At 44.9% G+C, this 27771-nt stretch overlaps 1 long non-coding RNA gene across 2 annotated transcripts in view; it reads right to left on the bottom strand.

Annotated features, from left to right (window-relative positions):
• LOC133211275 (uncharacterized) overlaps nt 1-26276 on the bottom strand; it is a 44538-nt gene extending 18262 nt beyond the window's left edge. Inside the window, exon 1 of one of the 2 annotated variants that reach the window (XR_009725170.1) lies at nt 26197-26276. This is a non-coding gene — a long non-coding RNA (uncharacterized LOC133211275). Of the gene's footprint in view, nt 1-6499; nt 6616-26196 lie in introns of those variants that run through there. The other variant, XR_009725169.1, reaches the window with a different exon arrangement.
• Nucleotides 26277-27771: the final 1495 nt, after the last annotated feature.

The raw sequence follows: 27771 nt of genomic DNA, 5'->3' as shown, positions 1-27771 counted from the left end.
AGTGTTGGCTTTGTGAGGTCCTCTGTGAAAGCACACAGCCAGGAGAGGAAATGGTTAAGGATACAGCTGGCTGCAGCCCAGTTGTAACGTTACTATATTAAGTAAATAAAGCTAACATTAAATTCAGGTCAGGAACTATTTGTTCAGGGTCAGGTGACTCCAGCTCAGCTAATCAGCCAGACACACCTTGCCTTTTGAACAGGCTCCCACGTTAGAGCTGCACTCCAAAACAGGTTTGCTGCAGATCCAGTCAGTGAATTACAGCACAAACACCCACAAAGCTGAGAACAATGGGTGCAATTTTCACTCCTAAAAGCAGGCAAACCCCAGGTTACAGCGCGAGCAGGGACACACCAACCCCAGGGAGCAGGATCTGGTGCAGAGTCAAGTGTGAGTCCCAGGATACATCATAAAAACACCAGAAACCAGGCTGGATGTGCCATAAAAGAGCCAATATTTAGACTAGTGGCAAAAAGAACCCACCCATCTGAAAGCTCACTCACTTCAGATGGTGTTTGCTACGTTACTGCACTCAGTCCTGTTCACACTGAGAATGAGCAGGGATTTGATCACCAACTTCATGAAGGCATGTTTAGGCTCATTGAGCTCATAGAACCATAGGATGCTTATGCTTGCAAAGGACCTGAAGTCATTGCCCAGCTTTGGTATGACTTCCACTGGCCACTTCCTTCCAGGGCATTCACTTCAAGGCTGTGAGCCATAGCATTGCTCCATCCTTCACGGCACTTTGGAATCCTTCCTGTGAAGTTCAAAGCCCTGCTGAGCCTTCCTCTCCTCCATCCCCAGGCCCACAAACAGCATCCTGCTCTCCCCAGCTTGGAGCAGGGTAGTTCTAAGTGTGCACACAGTATCCAGGCAGGAAATGGCTTTGATACTGGTATTGCATTGTTTCCTTAGGGATTGTACCGTGGAGCTTTTAAAGCCCTTATAGGAAGAGATGCCATTTGGAGAAACAGAGGCTTGGCTTCAGCCTTTCTCTCCCATCCTCATTTCCACTGGCAGTATATCCTAGCCTGCTGTGTATCACTGACATGCCAACTACCTCAAATCCTTGTGGGTAAGCAAATGTTCTGTGTGCAGTTGAACCTTGGTTCATACCCCAAAACAGACAACTGCATTTCTTGGTGTATTTCCTACCTGTAACTCTTAAGGAGAGAAAGAAACAACATCTTTCCTCCTTGAGAATCTACTCAAAGCTTTTGATCTACATTGCCAGATGACAGAGACTTTGGTTGCACTCCATCTTACAGTGGTCGTTACATGATGGGAATACACCTTGGTTCTCCCCTTGCAAAAGAGCTAAAAACTGTCACTGGTACATTCAAAGCTTTGGTCCTACAATGATGAGGCAAAACCACCAAAGAAATAGCCTTAATTCTGGCTTAAAACATGAAACCCATCAACTCTGACACAGAAATCCATGCTGAGCAAACAGGAGATTGTCTTCCTGGTTGTTTCCTGGTATATTTTTACCCAAGTCTGATACAACAGACTTGTTTAAAGCAACAGATTCCTACGGAACAAACCCAGATCTGACACTGATTAACCTCATGCTTTGAACAGCAAGCATCAGCTGCATTTAGCACTGATTGCTGAGAAACCCTTCAGAACTGGCAAAAACTGTTATCTTCTTTGCCTTATTGCACAGGCAATGCTGCTGCTTTGTTGTGTCCGAGTTATTTCCCTGGGTTGGGCTGAATACACACACAGAGCGTTTGATTTCCCAGTCTTGGGTGAAGAAAGGTGCCTTCATGCTGGGGTATTGCATGTGCTGGTGTCTGTTGGGGGCAGACTCTCCACTTAGTTAGCTTTGAAGAAGCCCTTTGGTCTACAACAGTAATGAGTGGCCTCATTTAAGCTTCCTGTGTGTGGCTGAGCCAAGCTGGAACTGTGCTAGCACCAAGGGCAATGAGTAGATCTTATGGTTTCTCTCCTTGTTTTAGGGCTGGTCCAGAAACCACAATGCTCACCTGCTTTATGGCTCAGAGCCAGCATTCCCCAAGACCTTGTCAGTGTATAGAAGATCCACATCCACCTTCTGCACTGACAGAGCAGTCAGGTGCACGGACAAAAAGCCATGGAATAGTCATCACTTCCAGGCAGAACGGGAACACCCTGAGCAATGCACAGAACCTGGCCTATGAAGAAGTCCTCATCACAGAAATGGGATAGGATGTAACAGAAGGGTATGTAAAAACCAATTGACTAGTAACACACATAGGAACCAAAGAGATTCTGTTAAAATTAGATTCTGGGATGTGCTTTTCCAATGTCTAAACAACATTACTCTGTGAGCATGCAGCACAGAGACAGTTTCTGTAAGGGTCAGTCGTGGGTTACTGTAATCCAGGGTAGCATTTTGCTCTAAGAAACACACATCTGTTAGACTTGGGAGCATCCATGGTATGGAATAGACCATTCACAGTGCTTGGTCACCTCCTTGTGTGCTCAAAGACTTGGGATTCAGTTGGAATTACTCAAAGAACCCACACAACTTCAGCCCAAAGATGCCAAGCACCTTTGCTATTCATGTGACACAGGCAGAGGGTCTGAGTTGTGAATACTGAGGAACACCAAACCCAGATGCTGTTTTGTACCAAGACTTCACCTAAGTTGTCAAGAGTCTGAGTTTGGATCTGAACCTGCCTTTAATGGAGAAACAAAGACTGTGGAAGCCCTATTCCTTCCATAGCAATCCACCTTCTCTATTGCACGTGTCCCTTCAGGCTCCTGGGCAGTGTCTTTGGTGCATGTACCTGATGGGATGGTGCTCCCGTTCAGCTCCATGAAATGAGGTGTTGTCCCTGTCCCTTCCTGTGCTTGAATGTAGGAGTCAGGGTGTGTCAGAGCCACCTGCCCAAAAACAAATGTCAGGAATTACTCATTCAAATCACAAGAGGTGAGGATGTGGGTGATGGCAAACAGGAGACTGCAAAGGAGATGCCAGGCCTGCACAAAGACAGTCGCGTTACCACCTTGTGCATACCAAATACATGCAAAGGAGAAGACATCAGCATTACCTCATGGCAGCAAATGGTGCACCCCATTAGCTGGCAAAGCTTTGAGCTCTGGGGTTATCTGGAGGGGCAGTGATAGCAAAGCAGCCATCGGATCCCTGTAGGAGAGAAGGCCCATAGCGCAGGATGCTGACCCTTGGGATACTGTGTGCAGTCATCCAGGGATTAACAGCCTTGTGAATCAGTGTGTGGGGTTCCCAGGGAACACTTTGCAGTGTCTCAGCTTTGCTGCTCTCCTAGGCAGGTCTATCCCAGCAGCACCACTCGGGAATGCTGTCCCCAGCACAGACATGCCACCACAGCAGGAAATCCCTTCTCTGACACAAACCCTGAGCAGAGATGTGCTGCACTGGGGCCACTGTCAGCTACAAATCATCCTCATTTGTAGACTTGGTTTGCACAGAGGAGATTATTTCCACTGGGATTGTTCCAACTCCAACCAACTGTCCAGCTATTAAATTGAAACCACCTTTTATCTCTGATACTCACATCTGTTTACCTGCTCCTACCTGTGTTGCTGGCAACTGCATCTGTTTTCTATCTATAGGAGGCCTGGGTAAGTGAAATCAATTCTGTAATGCTGCAAGACAGTCCCTGCCTGTGAGATGCATCCCCCCTAGGCAGGCAGGGACATGATAGATGTCAAGTAGCCAAGCACATTTCAGTGCCTGCGAGCACTTATCTTGTTTCCAGCAGCAGATGTGAGCTCTTTCAAAGGCTGGTGCCAAGGCCTGAGTAACTGGAAGATTATGTGAGCAAACACAAAAGGAAGGTGGATGTGATGGGGTTTCCTTCCTGTGATACAAATACACTGGTTTCCCCAGACAAGCTCATAGACAGAGAGGGTGAACAGAACAGAATCACCTACCTGGGAGCAGAAGGGGCTGGAGGGTGACATGGTGTTTTGTAGGGTGTTGGAAGGGCTAGAAAGAGCAAACTCACAGCTATAAACATGCTACACAGTGAAAACAGAGGATGGCAAGAATCGTGACCAGCTCCTGCTTCCTCCCCAGGTGAAGTGTGGATGAATCCTATGAAATGAGAGCTTGTGGTACAACTCCAGCAGCAGCACTGCAGCTCCATCAGATCTTCTGGACAGGCAACAAGCCAGTGAGTTAAATGACATTTCAAAACCACATCAACTTTGCATGGGTAATTCAGATGAGGAGAGGGAGCGCTGCTTCACTGACTGCATGTATTTGAATACCAAATGGTACAACAGTGAGAACACAACAGACTGACTCAACTGAGCAGATCCTAGGACACTGGAGAGGAAAAACCCCACAAATGATCACCACAGACTCAGCAGCAGGACACTGCTGCACAGTGACCCTTCCACAGGGCCTTACTTGAGTGTTGGATGGTAAAATTAGGTTAGGAAGAAAAGCTTTTTGGCTAACAAGATAAGCACTTCAGGATGGTTTTCCTTCCTGCTCCAAGGTGGGGAATCATAGAACCACAGATTCATAGAGTCATGGAATGGTTTGGGTTGGAAAGGACCTTAAAGCTCATCCAGTTCCAAACCCCTGCCACAGGCAGGGACACCTTCCACTAGAGCAGGTTGCTCAAAGCCCCATCCAACCTGGCCTTAATACTATTCCTTATGGAACATACACTTTTATCTACACTGAGCTGTCATCCCTTCGTTTCTTTGGTTATTTGAACCATTTATAACTTCATTTAATCAGACAGCAGTGGGGTGCAAGGATTGCTGGGGTCTTCCTGGAAAGCAACACCAGTGCCCTGGTTATCTTCTGAAAGGATAATCTGGATTGGAAAAACCAGACCCTCTGTACAAGGAAGTGGCTATGTGACCTTTCAGTCTGTGTGCTGCTAGAGCAAAAGGATGTATTAAAGGAGGAGTAGACAGAAAGAGTTATTTTTAGGTTAATCAGAGCATCGAAAGAGTTCATCATTAGATGGGAAATGGCACAGCAGCTTTATAAATCCCAAAGATCAACCTGACCCAAAGACTTGAGCAAAAGCTCACTCTATTTCTTGTCATTACATGGATTTACCATTCTAGAAACCTGGAACATAGCTTAGGTATGTATATGTGTATGTGTATGTATACGTGTATAAATACAGGGAATTGCTTAGACCTGGGTTTGGTTCCAGACTCCACTGGATACTTCCTGTCCTGTGTTGGAAACTGCTGTAAAAGCTACAGTGATCTTTGTCTGCCACATGAAGGAGCACCTTCAGGGAGATGCTGTGGGGACAGTGTCTTAGCACTGGGGCTCTCCAGGGTGTCCACACCCCTCACCCCCAAGCAGTAGCTGTGGAGACAGAGAACTGCATCTAAAGCTTCCAAAGCTGCAGCTGAAGAACAAACCCTTAAGGAGGTTCTCAGTAGCCCTAATTTAAACCCAAACCCATGAGTCTGCCCAGCCAGAAAGTGAACAAAACTAAAGCACAGCAAGTTCGTGCTCAGCGTTTGCAGTGAACTTTACAGCTTGAGATGAAAAGTGCCACGGCGGCACAGCGCACTGTCGCCTCACACTGAGCTGCGTTTGACAGCACCATCAGGGAAAGGAGCAGGGGAACAAGCAAAGGGGGGAAGGAAGGCTTTTTACAAAGGAAAAAGGAGGCAAACTGTGCCTTCCTGACAGCTGGCCTCATCAGTGGCGTTCAGGACAGACAGGAGGCAGGTATTATCCATGAGACAGCAGTGGCAGCGCTAGCGGGAGATCAGAAAGTCAGCACAGGAAATGTGTCTTTGAAAAACCTCCTAATTACGGTGCTTCTCTCCCAGCCTGTTCTTGCTGCACTGTAATTACATGAACAAAGCTGGAAGGCCTTTTCTCAAGACACAAGTTGGGATACAGACACAGAGAGCAAAATCCAGAGTGTGTTTACAGCCAGGGGAAGCGATGCTAAGAGAGGAGACAGACAAAACCAGGCAGGAGAAGGATGCTGTGACACCCTTTCTCCATGGTGGCCACTTTTGCTTTATTAGACACTTTCTATGTCTAATATAGACATAGCTTCCTTTTCCCTTCTAAAGCAGAGGGGCAGGGCCATGAAAAGAATACAAGCCACACCATCACTGTATAAGCACATCTGGTGCAACAGAAGCCTAATACACCAAGGTGAATGCATTTAGTTAAGCCTATCTTTTATTACCTGTAATTAATTCCAGTGACTGCCTGGATTCTGACAGGTTTCCATCTTGGGACAAAGGGAAGCTACTTCACTAAGAACTATTTTGCTCTGTTATGTGTTCAGGACCTTCAGCAGGGCTGCTGAGCATCAGCACTGGATGGCATGGACCATCTTTGCCACCTCCAATACCAGCATTTTCCTTCCATAACATTTGAACTACAAGTACAAGCAGTGTTAATCCAGCTTTGAAAGTGGAAGAGAGCTGCTGACAAAATGACAGATGCCTTCCCACATGCTGTGTACTCAGCAGAAACCCACTTGTATACAAGGAAGATAAAAACAGATTTGGTGCTAACCTCACCAGGAGTTTCACTGAATCCTCTTTCCACAGCAGTTATCTTGCCATAGAAGACTCTGCTTCTGTTGCTTCTCCAAGAGCCAGGTTTGTTTTCCAGTGGATTCTTGGGTACCTGCAGGAGGAATGTGCATCCCAGACTGTTAGGGAAGATACCCACCAGCTGGAATGCTTGGCTGAATAGACAGGCACCTGCCATGTAAGTCATGGGGCTAAAAGCCTATAATGGATGTGAAATACTACTACAGGACTTAAAGACCACAAGAATAAAGTATGGAGGAGCTTAGTGTTATACAAATCATCCACAGCATCCCTCTTCCACACTGTATCAGAACCTGGAGGGTTCTGCACAAGCGCTACCATCTCAGGGCCCCATCTGGACATCACCCTTCACATCTGTAAGACATCAGATAGATGAGACTTGAGTGGGGCAGCTACCAAACGTGCCATTTTCAATCTGCCCCAAGGTTTCCATTCTATAAGGCTTACAAAGGGTCAACCCAGATCTCTGCATCTTGCCACTCTCAAAGGCTGCATCCAGCCCCAGTCCCCATTTCCCACTCCTAGCAACGGTGCTTCTGTGCCTGACTTCACCTGCAGTAATTGGTCTCTGAAGGACAAGAAATGGCAGCCACTTGTGCTGGGTTGCAAGGTGTGGGAATGGAGGAAATTAACACCAAGGCTTTTTTCCATCCCAGTGAATAATGTGATTAGTGGGGAGGGAGAGGAGGAGAGGAGAAGGGCTGAGCCTTACATCAGCTGGGAGATGGGGTTTTAGCTTGGCTTTTTTAGCTCCTTTTAAAGCAAACAGATGGAGGGACCTTTCAATTGACAGCCTGTACCACACAGGCATACATCACAGCAGCTTTTGCCAGTAAAAGAGTTAATTAATGTGTTACCTAAGCCATCAACACTCTTGTGTAGAAAACCCCCACCATCTCTATAGGGGAAAAGGAAGCAGCAGTGTAACCCCAAGTGATGGCAGCATGTTGAAACAGGGCATTCTGGGCAGTGGCCACACAGTTCAATCCAATGGCAGAACTGAACTAGCCAGTTATAACACATCCTTTTCTCAGTTATCAAATCATTCCCACTTCCACATCACTTTGGTTTGAGGCTCACCAACTGAGGTGTAAACAACCTTCCATATGCTGCTGCTTACTCCAGATTAGGTGATGCCTACACAGAGGCATCTTTCGTTATGAGAGCTACTTGAGAAGACAGGGTCATCAATGTAGCATCTGATTTTCTTGACAGCATGCTACAGCAAGCATCCAACTGCAAGGGATCACTTACAGTACCCTTAAGCCTTCAGAATTCAGTACAAGCTAGACCTGTTGTCTTAACTTCTCTTTAGTATCCTTATGACAGTACTTAGAGTAGTGCAGAGGGCATTTCCATCCTGTAGTTTTTCCTCTAAGACCAACCAAAGCCAACATTAAGCTAGTGAGCACTGATTGAAACCTCTCCATCATGGAGTTATTTGGGAAATGTCTCACATCTGGAAGACAAGGATGCAAAGGCCAATAAACACAAGTGTTTTGATTACTATTTCCTGAAGGGAAAACAGGGGAAGGGATTCATTTCATGGGCATTCTCTTTATTGTGAACCACTCACCAAAACTGCTCCCAAACACTCACGGTCCACTCCTGCCCTTGCTTGCAATGGGGCTTGATTCAAGACCTTTTCTGTTCCTTTCATACATCACACCCAAACCAGTGCCAGTGATCAAACACGTGCAAACATCAGGCTTTGCTTGGAGCTGGTATTGCATAGCCTGGGGGCTTTTACTCAGTGCTTAGGGTTCAGCCCATGCAAGTATCAATTAAACTATTGCAGCACTCTTCACTATTCAAGTGCCTTTTGATGTGTACGTGATCTGCTCACAAACTGGAGTGTTTCAGGTTAATGGTGTTGGTCATTTCTTATAAGCATTATTCTATTTCCCAGAACCCAAGTGTGTCTTTGGAGTGCATTTTCCCTTCTGCTTTAATTAGATTGGAGCAGGCACATAAGCAAGGATAACAATTGCCTCCAAAACTCATCACTGGTAATACTGCAACCGTTCTGAAACTCTAGAAATCCTCTAGCCAGGAAAATAGGGATGGAGAGTAGCACCCATTGCTTTCTGTGCCAGGACAAGATACAGAGCTTGTTTTCATCTGATTCCTCATTAACTTGCCAAGTTACTAAAGCAGATGGTATGAGCAAATCCCACAGAACTATGCTTATAGCAAACCTTGTAAGCATCTGGTCTTGGGCAGGGGGGAGGATCAAACCCAGGAAAACCTGGGAAAAGACCAAACAATAAAAAATATAAGGGAGAAAAGCCATAAACAACGAACTTAGGAGGGAAGGAGCTTTGTGTCCAGATTACATTGATTAAACCAACATGGGTAAAGCCAGTATTTAGTGGTTGTAACTTCTAAAACTGCTTCATTTGGTTTGATGAAGCCAACAGTTTGGGGCCAACAGACTCAGGGCCAGTTCAGGCCAGTTTCTGAACAATAAATCTCACCTGATGCTGCATATAAAAATACATTCTACTCTTCATTCATCTGATGAGCCCAACCCTTCAGATCTTAAAACATCACTCAAGTTTAGTTGAGATGAAGAAGGGTTGCCTTAAAACTGCTATTTGTCCTGCTGGGAATGGGATTAACACCTCACTGCTTTCAAGGAGCTCTTGGGTACTGTGGTGGGATGATTTAGCAGCTACTGAAACAATTACCTCTCTCATTGCCGTGGGTAGAAGTTGAACCATTTCATCCCTTCTCCCATTTTACAGATGGGGATGCGGAGGTGCAGATGAAAGCAGCTTCCCTGAAGTGACTCCATCAGACAAAAGGCCAGATGCTCCTGCCCTTAAATTACACACTGTGTAATTTAAGCATCAGACAGAGACAAGATTTTAGCTTTTGAGTTGAGATTTACCCTATACAAATCCAGACAGACTCTGCTCAAGTACTGTGTGAATCCAAGGGAGGTGTGAGGGGGGAAAAGCATCCCTTTTCCTTGCCCTTGACCAGTCAGGATTGTGTTAAGTGAGAGTCCACACTGTGCTAATAGTATAAGGAGAGTGTATTCCCACTGAACCTGCTGGGAATGCTGATGATGCTTTGGTGTGATCCAACAGCTGCTTGGACTCAATGATCTTTTCCAACCTAAATGATTCTATGATTCTGCATTTGGGAGGTTCAGATCAGGAGAAAGTATTGTCCTTAACTCCGAATTTCCTGCTTTACTTTCCAACTTTGAACAAAGCAATCTCTATCTAAAAGGTGCCTCCCTTATGAAAACCCAGCTAGTTAGAACATGTATGTCTCTCTCTTGGCACCCTCCAAGATAGCCCCTATGGAAAGGGCACCATAGCGCTCTTCCCAGCAAAGCAGCCACTGAGTCACCCTTCCCACCAGAGCAGTTAGTAGAAAAGGGTGTTGGCCAGCCAGGAAGCTCCCTGGATGAGTCACTATCAAATAGAACCATACCTAGATAACCTTGGCATGGCCTCGCTCAGCTTGGTTCATTAGACAAGACAAGCTCCGTGCTGCTACTCCTCCCATTGTGCTGCTTTTTGAGAGCTATCTACTAGTAGCAGGAGCTATTGAGCTAAATGAGTGCAGACTCTAGAAGTCAAGAGACATTGAGTTGTATTTAAGGGGTGGAGGATCGTTACAGTGAAAGCAACTGCAATAAAAAGGATGAAGAGCAGGAGGAAAAGCAAATCTGTGCTGAGCAAAATCAGACCCTGGCAGTTTTTGTTGTCAGTGGCATCAAGAAAGATCTGCTAGGGATGGCTCTTAGAGTTCCTCCCAACTGGGGCAGTGGAAGAGGTGACCTCCCAGGGTCCTCCCATCCCTTCCATCATTCATTCCATGGCTTTCTGATCACTTCCCTGTTGCTCTGTAGTAGCTTTATTGCAGCAGTGGACTTAACCCTTTCAAGCAAAGACTCTATCACTGTTGGGCACATTTTAGCTGCTGTATTTTGCTATGTTAGCTAACGGGAATGTATAAATGATTATATGTATATAATCATGTATATGAATCATGTGTAAATGATTAATTATGCTGATGATGAATGAATTTGCCAAGAGCAATCACCAAGCCATCTTGCTATTTACCACCCTTTGCTTCTTTGCTGTGAAGCCCCCCAGTCACGGTTTGACACCGCTGTCTCAATGACAAGGTATCTTACATCACTTTAATTCCTTCAGAAAAGTGAAAATTAACTTTTTTTCTACCCATTTGTGCTCCATTTTATTTTCATGCTGCTGAAAGGGCTCAAACCTGTGATTTATATCAGATAGAAGAGTTCTGATGGGTTCAAAACCTCCTCCTTCTAATGATGAGAACAAAGTAAAGCTTGGAAGTGACAGATGAGCTCATCTACGGTTTGGAGCTGCAGGAGACTGTTTCATTCTATTAATCATTTAGAGCATGACTGTTAATGCCTCACCATGGCTGAATTCAAATCTGTATTTTAATGGATCAAATATTCAAACTCAAATAGCCAAAACAGCCGGGGTCAGCAGCTTCAGTGAAGGCTGATGGCTCTGTCTGTGGCCCCAGGTCTATTCAGCTGACGTCTGCCCATAGGTGATGCTGTTTCTTTCACTCTGCAGGAGCAGCAAAGGAGATGAATGTTGGTTAAAAGCAAAGGCAGACTGAGGCTCTCAGCTGCCCATGGCTGGGCTAAGTGAAAGCTTCTGGAAGAGGAGGCAACAGGAAACAAGAAGAGCTCTTCAGGTGGAAGGCACAGAGCCAAAGGGAAATGGCTGGAACTGGAGAATGGGCTTTCTACCCTGGATGCTCCCAGGCAATGGGAGTTGATGGGAAGTTCCCAGTTTTAGGAAGGCCTAGCCTCCTCCTATAGGAGTTATTATTATTCCTCTTGGACTATTCCATGTCCTGACCCCTCTGGGCTGTTGCTGCCAGTGTAACTCTCCATGGCTTTGCAGAACTGGAGTAGACAAGTAGAGTGGTGGCCCCTTTGGTACCCCTCACAGCCCATGGCAGGCTGTTGTCTGCTTTGCCTGTGTTAGGGGACACAGCCCAAGCATTAAGAAGGTTGCTGTAACTGAGTTTGCATGCCCAGCCACCTGAACCCCTTGCAGAAAGCCCTGAGGCTCCCTTTACCAAACCTCAGGTAATAGAGATAAGCAGTTAAACAGCTTTCCCCAAGAGGAGCAAGGTGCTGAGCCCAGCCCAGGCAGTGACTGGAGAGAAGCACAGTGATTTCAGGCTGCTCACACAGCACAGAAGTTGTTGTCAGTAAGTCACATCACATAAAGAGCTCTTGGGCAAAGCAGTCGTTTGATGCTGTGGGTTTGGGGAAGTGTTTGAGGCCAGAGGTTGGCTTGGATTGTTGGAGGCCACAGGCTTCAAGCAGAGGAGACAAGCCCATTCAATTAGCCTGAAATGAGAGCTTAGGGGACAGTATTTCTCCATGTACCCAAAGATGTGAATCCTTCCTAAACAAGGAAGTTTGCAGGTGGTGTGTGGAAGAGACTGAAGGCAGAGAAAGAGATGTGAAATTACTGCCTGTGTTAAGTCATGTATTTTAACTGTGGATTTTGGGACCCTAAAAGAAGTCTCAATTACTGAATTTAGCCCATCCTGTTGAAATATGCATCTTGGAACTCCTAGATTCTTGTTCCCCAGCATCCATGATTTCAGTAGATGCTGGGAAGCTACATACCTTAGAGGATGTCAGCCCTAAGGCATGAAATCATTATGGCATGTGCTTAGGAACTGAAGTCGCCTTCAAATCAAGGGATGTAAACTCTGAAATGCCTTCAAATCTGGCATAGAGGCTTTGATCAGCTCTACAAATAGAACTCCCTGAATCACTTGGATGCTTGGAAATTACACTGAACCTGACTGATTGACGGCGATGTTTTCAACTTGCTGATTCAAACAACTCCTCTTGGTGGAAAAAAAACCCATATCTGCTTGCAGAAAAAGAGGAGGAAAGGGCCATAAAACAAATTAACACTGGGCCTCTGGGCACTGGCTCAAAATACTTCATTCCTTTGAGATGAGGTACCTTCGGGGAAACAGAAGCAGCAAAACAAATGACAAATGGAGCCAAGGGATGCAAATGATGAAACAAGAAGACTGCTGTGAAAGAAAAGAGTTAGACAGTACTTGAGGACTGAATTTATACCTGGAAAATATCCCCCCCAAAACAGCCTACAGGGAGTTTGAGAGTGTGAAGAGTTCTACTTACAAAGACTAATAAATACACTTCTGCAGCAATGCATTTAGTTACTCTGAGTCTCCTGTGCTTGGTTATGTCATCTCTTCCTGCCTCTATGCCTCATTAACTTGCTGCTTATCTCTGCAACCCTTCCTGTGCCCCTAATGCCAAGCAGTGTGTGCTCCCATAACACTCACTGGGCTGAGCGTGATGTGCCAGGCACGGCTGTGTAACACCCTCCATAGAGGAGTCTCACAGGCCTCAACCCTTCCACCAGCACCTCAAGCAGCAGCTTCCCTAATCGATGACCCTGTTGTTATGTACTGGAGCAGAAGATGCTGGGATGGTTTGAAAGCTGCAGCACAACCACGCAAAGGAAGAGTCAACCCAAAGCTGAGAGTGTAAATATGGAACAGACCAAAGCAAATCTGCATGGCTGAGGGAGCCCTCCCTGTTTGCCACCTACAGACACTGCTGGGCTTTCAGTCAAAGGTTCAGGTCTGCTATAAACCAGCCCTGCTCTCTCATGTCAGCAGGGCTTCACTGTGTTGCAGTAGATAAGATGCTTCCTAAGCACTTCTTGAAGGGGGCCTATAGGGATGCTGGGGATGGACTCTTCATTAGGGACTGTAGTGACAGGACAAGGGGTAATGGGTTAAAACTGAAACAGGGGAAGTTTAGATTGGATATAAGGAGGAAATTCTTTCATGTTAGGGTGGTGAGGCACTGGAATGGGTTGCCCAGGGAGGTTGTGAATGCTCCATCCCTGGCAGTGTTCAAGGACAGGTTGGACAGAGCCTTGGGTGCCATGGTTTAGTGTGAGGTGTCCCTGCCCATGGCAGGGGGTTGGAACTGGATGAGCTTAAGGCCCTTTCCAACCCAAACCGTTCTGTGATTCTGTGAACACAGCAAAGGATCTGTTTTTAAACACTTCTCTTTGCAGCACACCTGCTCAGTACCAATCCCATCACAAGACAGCTTGTTCAAGAGCTTCCAAAAGCAACTCTGCTGCTGTGGCCATCCCTTAACAACCATTCCCAGCTTGGGCGGGGAAGCTGACCCTAAGGGAAGTACTCGGGTCCAAATATCACCCTCCACATGTCCAGCACCCCCAACAAGCAGGACTTAGCCCATCAGTTCTGTATCCTTGTGGAGAGCTGTGCAGCCCTTCCAAAGGACAAGGTCTTTTCCTAGCTCTGAGAGCTGAGAGGGGAAATCTCTAAAGGCAGGGGCTGCCTCTTCAGCTTACGTGAATGGTGCCAAATAAAAGGCTTGGTTTCTTTCTGAAGTGGAAAATAAGGAACTGATGCAACAGGTCACAACTCAGTGGTCGTTCCCCTGCTCTGGAAGGACTGAAAACAACACTGGGACCTGGCTGGAATTTCAGTGAGGATTTGTGCAACAGGTTCAAGTGTTTCTGTCTGAAACCATGCAAGATTTTATTCTACCTGATTGATTTTTAAGGGGGTGCATGAAGGAAGAAGGAAAGGGAAAGACAGGTAAGAGGAAGAAATAAGCATGAGCCACAGCTGGTGCAAGATTGAGCTGCACAGAACTCAAGAGGGTTCTTTCAGTCTGGTTTCTTTGGAGGTATTAGAAAGAAAAGCTTTGAAGATTTGTCCCATTATATTCAAACTATTTTCCAGAGAATATTTTAGTATCAGAACTAATATTGCTGTGCTTATGCCTTTCATTTGCAAATGAAATCAGAGCTCCCATAAGCCGCAGAAGGAAGAGAAGCAGCTGTGATTCAAGGCTACACTATTCAAATCAGGTTTTGATTATGAAATGCTGGTCACTGAGCTTAGATCAGTTCTGATGGGAGCTGTTGCTGTTCTGCTGCCATTTCTCCCCCATAGTGCCTTTGTTTCAGAGACACCTGCAGGATATTACTGTTGAGTTATGCAAAGCATACCCTTATTTCCAACGTTAATTGTCAGAGCCACTGATTTCTTCAATGACTTCTCAAAGCATGATTAGAGAAAGATATTCATGTGTGAGATTTACATCCTTTCATTCAAAGTAAACCTAATCTCTTTGCCCCTGCGAGTTTAGAGACAGACACAATGTACCAGGAGTTAAATACTGTAGAGCTTGGAAGCTGGGGCTATATTATACCCCCTGGAGACATTTAACTTTGCATTTATGGCCCTGCTACTGAGGTTTTTTGGTTCCCTTTCACTGCAACCACCTGAAGAAAAGCCTCTGCTTGCTCTTAGTGATATAGGGTCCAATAGGTGAAGAAGCTAATTCCACCTCAGAGACCAACACTTCAGTGCTTCAACCATCTGGTTAAACACCACATTGCTACTAAAACTGCTCCAAAGATACCAAGTGCTTTATTCAGTTGCACAATAAAAGTTTCTGAGCATTCCAGGTGCTCCTTATTCAGTTCTAGCAGCAATCCCTTCCAAAACAATCACATCCATAAAGGAGCCAAGGGTTAAGTATCCCAGCTGGGCTTATGAAGAGGTGATCGGTAGGGTGATAGGGATTTTAGGGATTTAGGTTTTTGGGGGGGGGGTGTGTATTTTGGATATCCTTCTATATTTTGGATGAATGCATATCCATCTATATTTTGGACATCCTTCAAGTGGAGCACAAGTGAAATTCACTGAATATGGAGATGATATGTTCTATAAATTTATTAGCAATAGGCAGATCCCAGTCTTTAAATCACTTTTAAATCCTCTTCCCAAAAGACCTGGTGGCTTCCTAATCCAAATATCTGGATCGACATTCAGGCCCTACATCCTGGCTACAGGTCACAGGTTCAGCTGCCCCTTCCTCACACACCAAAACAGTTTCCAATACCTCATTTCAGCCCTTAAAAGCCTATCGTGGTTTGAACGTGGCAGAAATAATCACTTCACGCTCACTTCTCCTGGGTCCTGGCCCAAATTCCACGGGCATCCTGCTGTTGATTGATCCCAATGGCCTGACACAAGGGTGTTACATGAATAAGAATAACCAAACATCTGGCTCCAAGCTATGAGTGCACATGGGAAAGTAAACCTAAGTAATCCAGGTGCTGTTAACCCCAGCACTATGATAAACTGCAGTGAAAAGGATGATTTAATAACCAAAGCAGCCAAGATAAGAAAGCTTCAACTCCCATCTAATCCTTTAGTGTCACAGGCAGGAGAGTGCCTGGACCACAGCACCCTGAAAGGATTGGGAAGCAGTTTCATTCTGCTTTGTGATCTCTCTTTACAGCAACTCGGGAGTTAAGCATAGTGGAGGCGCCTGCACCTTTTATTTGCCTTGGCTTTGTACCAAGTTTGAGTCATCACATTCAAACAGGAGAGGAAAAAAAGAGAAGGGAAAAGCAGCAAAAACCACCCTCAGCTTCTGACTCTGAAAAGGGCATTCCCATTCCTGGACACTTCTAAGTTCCTCCCAGGGAAAGAAGCCTTTCTGAATGAAGGTGGTGCATGCCTGTCCCCTCCTCTGAAGGAAAACCAAGCTCTGCTTGGAGCACTCAATAATCACAATTTAGGTGTCCTGGTGTCTAAATAACAGGCCTTCTACATGCATTATGTCATATCTGCCTCTACAGAAAGACTTGGCTCCATTAAACTCAAACTGTAGGTGGGACGAAGGGCTTTTATAGTTGCAGACTGCCAAAGGAATGTAAGGAATGCAGGGTGTAAACAGATTAGATCTTTCCCCCCTCATAGAAAGAGCTCCATCTTTTCCCTTTCCTCTGAAGCTTTGGACATTCAGATGAAACACTGAAGCATGCACGTTACTCAAGTGCACCTTGTCCTCAGTGCAGGATTCAAAGCCAACAATTCACAGGTTTTTCCTGTTTCATCAGGGGTTGTACAGGAACTTAACCAAGCTTTGGAACCTGATCCACTGGCAGTTTGGGTTGAACTGGAAAAAAACCACTACTGACCTACAGCACATTAACCCCTCGCTCTGCTGTTTCACCCTACAATTAGCAATGATATCCACTGGTCATGACTTGACTTACTGGATTTACTATCCTAATGGTAGAGGGTTTCCTGTACTGAATGTATAACAAGGGCAGGCTTGCATCCAGAGTCAGGCTGGATGGTTCTAGGATGATTCTTTCTCAATAGAAGCTGGATCAGCTAACTTCTTGCCTCAGATATATGAACTATTCCACCTATGATTTCAATAAATCCTTATGGAAGCTAATGCACTAGCAGAAAAGGGATAGATGAGTCACTAAAGAATGATTTCCCCATCCTCTATTTCCCGTCTGGACTGGACTCCTTCCATTGCTTGATTGGAGGTTCACATTCAGATGTCTCACTGCCTTCTCCAAATCACTACTGCCAAAGGTTTGGCCCTTCACATGTGATGTGTGGGATTTGCTTTCTCATTTTTATACTGCAGTTCTAAACCCACGTTCACATGTGGGGGCAGCCAGCCTTTTGCCACGAGGGCTATGTCAGCCAAGGAGACCCCAAGGACTAGCAGATTATTATCATGTGCTAAGATATATACCTCAGATTGAGAGATGCACTTGACGTTCAGCAGGAGGAAACAGAACTTCTTTAGACTGGGAGCACAGTCCTTCCACAGAGCTCAGTTAAGACACAAAGGAAGGTAGCAGATACATTTAATGCAAGAACCAAGGCAGACACCTGTATTTGCAGGTGAGGGTTAAGGACAGCAGAGGTAATGCTAATCACAATGGAGATGCACTGGCAAACCTGTAGCTAGATGGAAAACTGGAAGTGAAATTTCTTAGCTAATTGGTGCAAACACTCAACTTGAGACTGAATAAAGCATCCTTTGTACAAACAAAAAGAGCTGAAATAGGTGGACCATGAGTGAATAAGTCTGAGCTGATTAACTCATCCAAAAGCTTAACCCACTAAGAAAGATCATTAGCACATATATTCAAAGCAAATCAATTGCCTGGAAAAATCAAATATGTTCCTAATGAGTTCGAGTATTAACAGAAATCCAGGGAATTGTAATGGGGGTAAAATCAAAGGTTCCACCTGAACAACCTCATTACCATGATTCTGAACTGCATTCGGGTTGCTCTTCTGCACATCCAACTGCACTTGACATTAAGTAGTGACTAAGTATTAATTAACATGCCATCCTCATCAGGGCAAGGTGGTTAAACCTAGGCTGTCTTCAGAGCTAATCTTGAAAGGAAGCTCACAATTGCCTGAAACTCTGAATGAGAAGGATTTCAAGTGTGTATCTTGACAGTAAAGCCTGGAAAAGGATAAGGAATAGGGTGAAACCTTCCTTCTTTCTGTGCACCATTGAGGATAAAGTTTAGGTCCATTGAAATATCATTTAATTGGGAGGGACTGAGTCTTCTGTTCTCATTCCAGGAAGTTTCTCAGCTAAGGATTCCTGAAAGCCTGCATAAACTTCCCTCATGTCCTTGTTTGTACATCCTGCCCACACCTTCATAACAGTTACGCACCATCTCGATTCGACATGAGCACCCCACTGAAGAGCTAACATGGTTCAGGGTTCCTCAGCTCAGTATCACTTGCTTTAAGTGAGAATCAGGGTAGAAATCCCTATCAGCACTGCAAACAGGCACCATGAAATCAGCCTCAAAAGTGAACCCCATCCTCTGGCAGATACTCCATTCTCCCACCCTCTTCTCCAGGGAGCAAGCCAATGGAGAGCTCTATAGGGGAAGCTTCTGTGAGCTTTGTTGCTTTCCTGGGAGCTTTGCAGCACATACTTCATCCTGCTACTAAGCTCAGCAAACATTTAGCACCTTCAGAAGCTTAAAGGGCCAGCTTCTCAAAAGCCAAAGCCTCTTTTGCTTTGGTTTAATTGCTTTGGGGTTCAAATCTATTGGGAATTGAAGTTAGAATAAAGACATTGGAGCAAGAGAACAAGATGTTTGAAAATGCCCATGATCTCTGCAGCCAGTTCTCACACATCTCAAGGCTTTTTAACCACTTGGCAGAGAGCTTTAGAAGCTGATCAAAGAAAAGAATACTGCCTTCCAGATCAGAGTCTTTCCCCAAGGCCTGTAGAACTTCTCCCCATGGATGGACTAACTGGAAATGAGAAGAAATGGAAAGTCCTTATTGAAAATAAGGCTGTTTCGGCCATAAAAATAAAGACATACATCCCCTACCCAGAGATCTGAGCCTGATTGCTCTGCATGCTGGTGAGAACAGGCAGTTCAGAGAGAACCCCCACCTCCATCAAGGGCTGCAGGGGATCAGCCAAGAGCTTCAAGTAACTTGTTCTCCTGACTTTATGTTCCTTGCTAACGTGCAGAACATGGTTCAAAGCAGACTCACAGGCAAAGCAGTTATTTGGGGGCTATTCAACACCCCTGTAACAAACCTATGGAGTATTTTCATTGGTGAGGTTTCAGTCCTTCTAGCAAAGGCTGCTTTAAAAGCAATCCCAAAGGCAGAAGATATGGAAGGATTAATTATATGATGCAGTCTTTGTCTGACTCCTCCTACTAGGTCCAAATCTAGAAACAGGCACTAAGGTAGGGAAAAGATACCTTTAGAACATTTGTTTGCCCAGTTACCTGAATGCAAATGCTAAGGTTCATGTGAGTCACTGCAATCCATATAAAGGGCTAATCACACCAGGATAATGCAAGAGCAACCTGAATCCTGTACCCCAGACGGAAAGTGTGGATCTATATAAGCAGGAAGAAGAAACCAAGTGAGTTAATGGTATGAATCACCAGAGATTCAGATCAGTCGTTACCACAGTCAACCCCTTCTCCTAAAGCAAGCCAAGATTTACATGGTTCACATGAAACCAAAGCATCCTCCAATCTACAGAAGTGCAGTGGCTCGGTGTAATGAGCTATTCTATTAATACAGCACCACACTCAGGTTGCTTGGATCAATAAGATACAAACCAGGGAACTTTAAACCTTTAACACCATTAAGACTTCCTGGAAGAATGAAGTTGTGCCCAAATGGCCCATGCAAGGTGTTAATTCCAGAAACAGTGCCCTGTTTGTGAAATAGAGAGAATACACAGTATGCATGTTACTTGAATATTGCTGTGTTCCAGCTCTTAGACTGATGGGAAGCCTCCACAAAAGCCCCACATTTGTGCCTTAATATTACACCTTTTATCACTGTTGTTTGCAGTGGTCCTTATCTGTGGAGATGGAGCATCCTGGTAAAAAGATGAACCCTTATTCCTTAGGATTCTGAGCTGGAATTCTCCTAAGAGGCTGCTGAGAGTCTGAACAAACAGCTAACATGTATGTAACATATAAATAGTCACATGAATAGTTCTGATACCATGACATACCCCAAAATAACACGCTGGCAGATAGGTGCTCACAGATAGGGAAGGATGTGGCTTCTATTTGTACTTACAAAGTCCATCCTACTGTATCTAACTACATCTAAGAAGCAAAAGTGTCCTTATACCTCATTCTTCATTAGATTACTTGAGCTTGTAAAACCAAAGACCATTTGGGTTTTAATTGGTGCAGATTAGTGTTATTTTTCAATGCTGTTGCAATACTCACTGAAATAGGCATTTCTGAGTTGATAAAACAGTGTTTCATAGTGGAACTTTCAAAGCTTCTCTCAAGCCACTTTCATTTTGATTTCTAGTTACTTTGTTTTATGATTAGATTAATCTCATGGCAAGTTTCCCATTGTTATCTCTCACAACATGTTGTCTTCTCCCTTTTCATAGAGCATCTGTCGCTCATGTGTTCTGTGGAAGAGACCAACATCAGCTTAAAACACCACCAATGCTCTTCCCAGCTGTGATTCATGTCTTCTGAAGCCTTGTTTCTTCCTGTTGGGAAACGCTTCCCAGAAGAAGGGATTAAAATATGATCCAGGCATAAGAGGGAATGCACAGAGCTGTTTTTCCTGGGAAAGGTTTTGATGTGTAGCTGTAAGTAATTGAAAGCAGAAGATCTATCAAATACACACATTTACATTGGAATTGAGAGTTCTCAGGTTTCTAAACCTCTAGGACTTGAGCCAATGAACTACTCAGCTGAGTGCACATCACATAACTACATTGATTTGCATTGGCCACTACACTGATTTGCAAATATTCAACCTGCTTTAGGTGCAAAGAGGCAATCCTTGGAATAACAACAAATTAAAAGCTCTACAGCTGAATTTTAATAACATTTGATATTTATATAGCTTTATGGGTTGGAAACATTCAAAGAAACATGCAAGTTTGCTATAAGGAAGGAGAGGTCCTGCACACCTTATGTAGGCTCATGTCTGGTTTCACACCAGGGCTGCTGACTCAGAGCAGCCACCCATGAGAAACGTGAACTCCACCAGTGAGTTATCAACCAGGGTGGAGGAAGGTTTGGCAGACAGCAGGCTAGGGTTTTAAGGCAATTTCCTCACCTAGTGCCTTTAACCCCTGAAGGACAGCCTGGTTCTATACCCTGCCACCACAGCATGAGAAAGACTATATAATATGCTTCATAGGACATCAGATCTCTCTCGTTGCATCTTAGCTGGCCAATAGCTGGTAGTGGTTGTACCAGAGGTCATTTCTGACCTGTGGATGGTACTTCAGCTGAGGATCAGAAGACCCTGTCCTTGACATCAAGAGATGGCAAAAGGTAAGTTCCTGTGTCCCCATGCCCTAGACCAAGTTGCTCAGCAAGGTCAGAAAGCTCCTGAGTGTGATTATATATGATTTTATATATATATGATTATATATAGTATACATATTTATATACATTATTGTATGATTATATAATATATATAATATATAAAGTCATATATAATCATATATCTCACACACACATACATATGCATACACATGTATACACGTATATAGTGAAGTTTTACCCCTGCAACCAGATCTAGCCCCAGACATTGAAGCCAAGATTCCCAGCCTCACAGTGCAGAGGGAATCACTGATGCTACTTTATTACCACCCCGGTTCAACTGGAGGCCACAGCACTAAAAAGCAAGGTCATGACACCCGAGGGCAGGTTGTGGCACAGCCTGCTAGAAATAGTGTGGAGACACCCAGAAGCAGAGGAGTGTATAGGGAAGAAAGAAGGGAAATTAAGGAAGTCTTGTCATTCCAGAGCAGCACTTTTGTGTGTTCTCATTGTCAAAATGAATACGTGTAATCATTAGCAATAAGGAAACACTTCCTTAAAAGTCCTGGCTCCTTTTACACTGATTTTCCTCCATAGCATCCATACCCTGCTCCTGCTGTGGAACAACAGGAAAACACTGTGCACAGTTTCCCCTGCTAAGAAAAGGCACCACAATAATAAGAACAGCACTTATCACTGTCTAATAAAGCCCAGAACCCTTTTTACAGGGATGAACAGATTCCCAAAAGGAGGGGAGAGGCATTTGTGACTATTTCCCACTGGAATAAGTGGCAGCTATTCCCACAGTGTTCTTAAGGGCCAAAACCTTAGGGCTTCATTTGGGTTTAAACTGCCCTGAACGCTTGGCGCTACAGTGGTGAGGGCTGCAAATGGTTCTTTGCCATGATTGCATCTCCAGCCCAAACCCACATTTGTCTCCTGCATTCTGCTCTAGTATTAACCTGAATTTGCAAGTTACAGCATCCAGTTTTGCTAGCATTTCAATACCTTCTTTTAAGAGAAAAAATACACAATTCCCCTTCCCAGGGATGCTGGGCTTTTATAGACATATAAAGTACCCCAGGAACCAAGCAAACAGAACTCAGTAGTGCCTACCTAATTTCAGGCAGCAAGCTGGAAATACTCCTACAGCTTAACCTTTGCATGCATTTTACATCTGCTGAAGAGCTGTACCTTTCTACCCAGCTGCAGTTGTTATTTAGCTCCCCACTCAGAAAGCACACAGATTTGTATCATACCTCCTTGGGTAAATGATTCCCTGTGTATCTACTTCTACAAACCCAACACAGTGATGTAAATCTGCCTTTGCTGCTAACACATGCACAGCAAATCTCAGATCCCTCTGAATAGGAAATAGGCTTTTCCAGGCTGATGGATGATTACAATAAGCCAACAGTGAGAGTTCACATCCCCAAGTAAACAGCTGAGAGATGAGAACAAACAGATTACAACAGATCCCTGTGCTTAAAACAATAATAATTAGAAAGTGGTTTGTCTTTTTCTTCCAATGGTGATTTCCCTCCTGCTTCTCAAACAATTGTATCAGTGCCTATATCAGAAAGCTCAGAAGTAACTCACAGGTAACTTTCAACACAGGTCAGCTGCAAGGATCACCTTGCTGCTGATCACCGTCTCTAGGAGTAACCTCACATCAGAGAGCTGTTATCATTCAGCCTGATGAGTGTCTCAAAATCAAGCCATTTTTACCCTTTTGTTCCTAACCCACTCTCAAAACTGCATCCAAACACTGCAGAGCACAATTACAACCATCCCTCAAGAACATTCTTCGCTTAGAGAAGGCAAACTCAAACACTTACTTGTTCTCTCCAGTTGTTCCTGTCACTTAAACGCCCAGAAAAAAAGCCAGCAGCAAAACAACGATGAGGAGCTTCATTTGGCCTTGTTTGCATTAAAAAAAGGTCAAATATCAACTTTAAATTCATGCAATCCCTTATTCAGCAAAGGGAAAACACAGCGGAAGATGAGCACCCCGTTGGAATCTCGGAACCGTAGATTTATTCCACCAAGTGCTTTACAGTGTCTGTTATCTCAGCCTTGGCTAAGCAAGAGAATGCTGGTGAAAATCTTTGCCTGGTACAGTACAGAGCCTCTGCTTCACAGGCCAGGAATTCTACATTGAATAATTTTTAACTTCAGCTCGGGGAGGAAAAACAGGGGCTCAGACACTCTCCCTGCTTGATTAGGGCTTCTCTATGTGTTTCATGGAAGGAGAACTCCTAGTTGGGGAAAGGGGGGGGACACAAGCACTATCCCTTTCCAGCTGCTGCCCTGGGGTGCAGGGGACAAGGGGAAGAGGTTGAAGATGATGAACGTTCTTGGGGCAATAAAGAGATAAGCACATAGCTGAGAGACTGCATCTTTCAGGAGCTGTGATTTCCTGCTGCTTTTTCTTCAGTACAAATGGTTTTACTGGGCTTAATGCAACCGAATCCACACAGAACTGCTAAAACAATAGCAGCCAGCAATTCTAATCAACTATGCTGTTATTGTGTTATCTGTAGAGAGGACCAGGTGAAATCCAGGCCCCACTGTGCTAAAGCACATTACCAACATGAACTAGCAGAATCTACCTTAAGTCACCAAATTAACATGCACAAAACTAGGACAAGAAACAAAGGAAGAAGCCACCTCAGAAGTTATATATCAAACAAGTGGGAGAGCTGGGAACGGACCCCATCTCCTGAAGTGTATCCAGACATTTAAAAGAGCAGACTCTCAATGGCTGATGTTCAACTAACTTCGTGTAATGTGAATTATTCAAGGACCCTTCCACCTGGAAACATGAGAGTTATAGCATCATTCAGACAGCACCAGGAAGCCACCGAATCCATGGTCCATGTTCAGTCCACTACTACATGATGTTTCCAAGTGATGTTTTCCTGCTTCCAGGGTGATGAAGTCCTTAGCAAACAATCACAACTTAATGAGTGCCCACACAGAATACTTCATTCAAGGCTTGAAGAATCCATTTCATCATCTCTATTTTTCAATTCATTTTAGCATAGTTCTGGTAAGAAATGTCCATTCTCACAATAAAGCCCAATACAGAAACTGCTTCCTTTCCTGCATGCAGACACATGAAACCACAAACCTGGCAATGCCAACTGAGCCCCACTGCAAACATCTCTCTCCTTTCATACAGCACCGTGTCATTATTGTGCATGTCATTATTATACCCAGGTCTGATCGCTTTTCTTCAATCACAGCAGCTGCCCTTTTCCACCCTGAAAGCTGTGGAGTCAGTAATAGAGTTGCTGAGCACCTGCACAATTAAAGCTTCATTAAAACAGGCACTTCAAATTGCTGTCTATGCTGATTACATGTTGTTAGACCAGAAAAATCAGTTGAGTAAAGCCTCTGCCTTGGTCAGGAGGAAGCAAACAAAATGCCCTGTTTTCTTCCCATCTCATTTGCTATAGAGAACACACAGAACACATCTAATTTGGTCGGGTGAAGTGTCTGTCCTCATTAGAGAGCTGGAAATATAACACAGCCACACGCATTTTAGAGAAGAGGGAAACATACTCTTAAACTGTCAATGCTCTTAACTCAGAAGCACATTTCTGTGCACCTATTGTCACTCACAGCATGTATTACACAACACTGTTAAGCAAACACCTGCGTGGATGTGTAAACAGGTATGCATGAAGTTATTATACAGACTGATGGGTTTCATTGTTTAACTGCACCAAAAGCAGAACAGCAAGAACCTGGGACCTGCCAGGGGGATGGTGCAGCGGCTCTGGAAAAGGAATTGTTAGCAATACGTGGATATTGTGTCCAGTTCCAGGGCAACAAGAGGGATGTGGAGTTGTTGAAGTGGGTCCAGAGGAGGCCACAGAGATGCTGCGAGGGCTGGAGCATCTCTGCTCTGAAGCCAGGCTGAGAGAGCTGGGCTGGGGCAGCCTGGAGAAGAGAAGGCTCCTGAAGGGGAGACCTTAGAGCAGCTCCAGTGCCTAAAGGGGCTGCAGGAAACCTGGAGAGGGGCTTGGGACAAGGGATGTAGGGACAGGCCAAGGGAGTTTTAGAATGTCATCTAGTGGAAGATGTCCCTGCCCATGGCAGAGGGTTGGCACTGGATGAGCTTTAAGGTCCTTTCAACCCAAACCATTCTATTTTAAAAGTTATTTTGGATGAGTATTGAAGTGTGACTTCAAAGGCACTCTCACATGCAAGTGCAGGCAAATGCTGAGAGCCAGGCTCAACAAACACAGCCGAGCTTCACCATTTAAACCCGAACACAATCAGCTTCCCCACGTTCAACTTCCTGATCCCCATTAAAATTGGCATCCAAGGAAAAGAAAGGCCTGGTGGGGAAGGGCTGAAGGATCCGGCCTGCTTTGCAGGTAGACAAACAGCAGCATGAATAACAACGCCCGTTAGCTGAAAGCACTGAAACAAAACCCCTGCAAAACATCCGCGACTGACGCTGCTGTGTGTAAACCCAATCACACCCAAGGCTGGACCCAGGAACACGCACAACAGGGCGCTCCTCCAACAGATGCTGCCCATAGCAATGGGAAACCATCACTAAGCAACATCCATCAGAGCGAGTTCAAAGTCCCCACCCACACAGTTGATGGAGGACAAGCACCTTGTGTTTCTTTTATGGATACAGAAGGCATGGAGGCATTTAAACTCATGCTTATAAGATTAATCACAGGAATTGAACCTTCCTGACATGTATGTCCCACAGCAGGGCTGCTTTGTGCAGAGAGGGAATCTTCACTCTGAAAAACCCAGCTAAATAACACTTGCAGAAGTCCTTTTCCACCTCTCTGCAGTGCAGTACAAGGCACAGTCAGATGGGCTTGGCCTCCAAGGATTCTCAGCCAATTTGTTGAGCACTAAGACTTAAAGCTGCTCAAGGTTAATGTGTGAAACCAATTGGTCCAGCACGGATTACCTTTGTCTCTAGGCTCCTCATGTTGAGCAGAGTTCACACCACCACTAGGTTTGTGCAGCTTGCACCAGGTAGGCTTTTTGATTCCATCCACCTTCTCAATTACTCCCTTCATCTTAAGCGCATTCGTGTGCCAACAAAGCAGAACAGAAGCACCTAATGGAACCACCAGCTCAGGTCTGCAGACTGAAGCACAGGCAGCCTACCTGTATACAGCAAAGGCACTCCAGTGATTTTCATGTATTCCTGAGAGGGGGAATAGAAAAAGTCCCTATTTTCCTAATTTTGGATAAAATTGGTGATCAAAATTAACAATTCCATAATGGATTGACGTGGAAGACAACAGGCAACGTCCCATTTTTCCAATGCATGCAAAAGCCTCCCATCTACCTCAAAGAAAATCCTTTCCCAGCAATGCCCACGTCACAAGAAAACCTCAGCCCTGTATTTCTACAACACTATGCCTTCCAAAGCAAACAGACACCATCAGACTGCATCAGGCGTTTCATATTGAGATGCATCAATAAAATGTGATTTATAGCGATGTCACAGGAACATTTTGTACTTATCAAGCTCCAGATAAGATAGGAAGCATTGAGAAAAGCTCATTAAAGCAGTCTGGCAGGGAGCACATTAACGAACTTGCTTGTCAAAGCTTATTAGCAAAGAGGCAACCGGTATAAAGGAACAGCTTGCAAGAGTAGGTGGTAGGTGTGCGTTGAGGGGAGGATTAACCTGCTGCTGGTGACCGTATGACAAGTTTGGTTACAACACAACTCCTGTGTTCAACGTGTCCACTCCTTTTATGATCCTGAAATAGTCAGCAGCTCCTGTGAGGATGAAGAGCTTGCCATGCTCCTCCCATCCCTACCTATTTCTAGTTCAAAGTTGCATCAGAGCATTTCAGTTTTCTCCTACAGGAGTGCCCTTAAGTAGTACTTATAGGTTTTGGGAGCACAGAAACAGCAGCAAAGTTAACTGCCTGTGTTTAGTCTCCTATAACCTTCAGAAGAGGTAGCAGTTAGACCAAACCATCACCTAAAAGGTGGGTGAAGAGTTGGCTAATACTTGGAGCTACCACTGTTGGGACTGAACGATGCTGAGAGTGGTGTGGCAGAGAAGGGATTCCTTTGGCTGCGGTTCAGGTGGAGTCCACTGTTACTGCAACAATAGTTAATGCTGCAAGCCAAAAATTGACCTCTTTGGAAAAAAACCCAAGCTTTCAGAAGGAGAAAGGCTTTGCTGGAAAGGGAAGTGCTCCCTGGGCAGGAGGAGGGCACTACGCCTTGCATTCTAACACCCCCAAGTGGCCACACCAACAGGGTGCTGCTTGCTCTGGATCCATGGGTTTCCACTCCCCAAGCACTGGAGAGGGCAGAGATTGTGCTGTGACTGCAAATGAAAACTAAAGAGGGGGAAAGGGAGGGAGGATATAGACTTTTCACAGTAGGAAGCCCAAGTGTTTCAGGTAGAGTGGTGATAGCAGTTGTGAATGATGGGAGAGGTCTTGAGAAACCCAAGATTTGTACACTATAGAACAAAGAAGAGTTACACTCTTCAGAAAGATACATCCAGTGC

The sequence above is a fragment of the Neopsephotus bourkii genome, unplaced genomic scaffold, assembly GCF_033783945.1.
Source record: "Neopsephotus bourkii isolate Nb327-2 ecotype Australia unplaced genomic scaffold, CSIRO-AGI_Nbou_v1 NB_593, whole genome shotgun sequence".
Classification (NCBI taxonomy): Eukaryota; Metazoa; Chordata; class Aves; order Psittaciformes; family Psittacidae; genus Neopsephotus; species Neopsephotus bourkii.
The sequence above is the reverse complement of the archived record's forward strand: the minus strand, read 5'-3'. Positions and strand labels throughout refer to the sequence as shown.